Below are 2,619 nucleotides of genomic sequence, written 5' to 3'. Positions count from 1 at the left end.
TTTCTCCCTCTCTTAATTTTTAATTTTTTCTTTTTTTTTTTTTTTTGAGAGGTTTTTGCTATAGGGCACATGCGCTCTCCAGAAATACAGAGAGACAGAGAGACAGAAAGTGAGAAATCACCCCCCAAGGGGAGATGGCCATGCTGCAATCCCTTCTCCTTCATTTTCCTCTAGGGATCTTGGGTATGCACACACATGTGCCCAGTGTGAATTTAAGCCACCAGGTCCAGGACTCGAACTGCTGTCGACTACATGGGAGTCCAGTGACATAGCCATTACGCCAACTGCTGGTCCTCTTAATTCTTAAGAATTATTTTACTTAACCATTTATTTATCCATTTTTTTCTTTTTGGAGAGATTTTCACTGTAGGGCGCGTGCGCTCGCCAGACAGACAGAGAGAGACATAGAGACAGAAAGCGAGAAATCACCCCCCAGGGGGGATGGTCACGCCGCAATCCCTTCTCCTCCATTCTCCTCTCGGGATCTTGGGCACGCACGCACACGTGCCCGGCGTGAGTTTTAAGCCACCGGGTCCGGGACATGAACCGCGGTCGACTACGTGGGAGTCCAGCGACATAGCCATTACGCTAACTGCTGGTTCCCTATTTATCCATCTTAATTTGATCAGAAAGGGAGAGAGAGAGAGAGGGAAAGTGAGAAAGCAAGTCACTAGGTTTGTAACTCGAACCGAGGTCTGCCATGTGGGAGTTCCACACCCTTAACCACTATGCCAGCTGCCAGTCCCATAAATAAAATAGTTCTAAAAAATGTTTTTTTCTAATATCATTTAATTTTATTATTATTATTTTTAAATTTTGCTATAGGGTATGTGTGCTTGCCAGAGTCAGAGAGAGAGAGGGCTAGAGAAAAAGAGAAAAAGTGAGAAAGCAAGTCACCATGTGTGGGACTTGCACTGTGGGTGGCCATGTGGGAGTTCAGCACTTTAACTACATGCCACATGCTGGCCCCAATTTTCTATAGGTTTCTCTGATTTCCTCATTAGGATTTCACAGTATTATTTGTAAAACTGTCAAAGAGAAAAGTTAGTCAAAAATTCATGTTCTCGGGCCCAGCCATTAGCATCCCATTAGCATCATGGCTATGTCGCTGGACTCCCATGTAGTCGACCACGGTTCACGTCCCGGACCCGGTGGCTTAAAACTCACACCAGGCGCGTATGTGTGTGTGCCCAAGATCCCAACGGAGAATGGAGGAGAAGGGATTGCAGCGTGGCCATCCCCCCGGGGGGTGATTTCTTGCTTTCTGTCTCTCTGTCTCTTTCTGGCGAGCACACACTCCCTACAGTGAAAACCTCTCCAAAAAAAAAAATTTCATGTTCTCAAACTGACTTTATTTTGAGAACTATTTTATTTCATTTATCGTCATCATTATTATTTATTTAATTTGACCAGAAAGAGAGAAAGGAAGACTCCGTTCAGTTTTTCCCAGTTCCAGGGCTCGAACCATGATCAGCCATGTGGGAGTCCAGTGCCTTAACCACCAAGCCACCTGCTGGCTCCATCAAATGGACTTTTAATATATTTACATTAATCTGCTTGATTGTCATCTTCTGTGTCATCTAAAGCAAAATCAAATTCTAAATCATCATCACTTTTTTCATTTCTTCTGCAACTTCTGCAGTCAGAACTTAGATTATTTTCAGTATTTTCTGATTCTGTATTAATTGGAATAACAATTTCTTCTTTCTTTCCACATTTTTCTGAGAGGTTTTTGCTATAGGGCACGTGTGCTCACCAGACAGACAGGGACAGGGAGACAGAAAGTGAGAAATCACCCCCCAGGGAGGATGGCCACGCCGCAATTCCTTCTCCTCCATTCTCCTCTCGGTATCTTGGGCATGCACACACACACAACCAGCATGAGTTTTAAGCCACCGGGTCTGGGACACGAACCACCATCGACTATGTGGGAGTCCAGCAACATAGCCATTACACTAACTGCTGGTTCCTCTTTCCACATTTTTGTGTATACTTCAAGTTCACAGGCACATGGTCTACATAGTATATGGTAAGAGTCCTTTACTGTCTTTTGTAAGCAATTAACGTGTTTTAGATCTTGATAATGGTTTGTATTTGCTGTGCTTTACACACTATTCAAGAACTTCTTTATCGCACTGACATACTCCATTATGAAGTTTTGCATTAATTTTCTTAGCATGAACACTCTTGTTGAACTTGTCACTTTTGAAGCTACATGTATTTTGCATGCTTCTGAGGCCTAGAACAAGCCACATTGCCTTTCTGGGAGCTCATTGCCGAAATCACAACCACTTCACGTGGTTTGCAGGGGAAAAGATGCAGGATAGACTCGAAAATACTTTTTTCCTTCACTGCATTGTCTTGTACCTTTTGTCAAAGATCAATTGGCAGTACTTTAAGTTTTTGCTATAGAGACAGAGACAGAGAGAGAGAGAAAGCAAGAAATAATCTCCCAAGGGGGTTGGCCACACTGTAATTTCTTCTCATCTATTCTCCTCTCAGGCTTTTAGACATGCCTGCATATGTGCCTGGTGCAATTTTCTTTCTTTTTATTTTATTTTTTTTAATTTATTTTTTCCATTACAACATGTTTTTATTTTACATTTTTCCACAAACATT

General features: G+C 42.5%; 1 pseudogene; it reads right to left on the bottom strand.

Moving 5' to 3' along the window:
* Positions 1-1,548: 1,548 nt before the first annotated feature.
* LOC102485271 (uncharacterized protein C9orf85 homolog) lies at positions 1,549-2,274 on the bottom strand (annotated as a pseudogene).
* Between the last annotated feature and the right edge of the window lie 345 nt (positions 2,275-2,619).

This window comes from Tupaia chinensis, unplaced genomic scaffold (assembly GCF_000334495.1).
Source record: "Tupaia chinensis unplaced genomic scaffold, TupChi_1.0 Scaffold139962_1, whole genome shotgun sequence".
Lineage (NCBI taxonomy): Eukaryota > Metazoa > Chordata > Mammalia > Scandentia > Tupaiidae > Tupaia > Tupaia belangeri.
The sequence above is the reverse complement of the archived record's forward strand: the minus strand, read 5'-3'. Positions and strand labels throughout refer to the sequence as shown.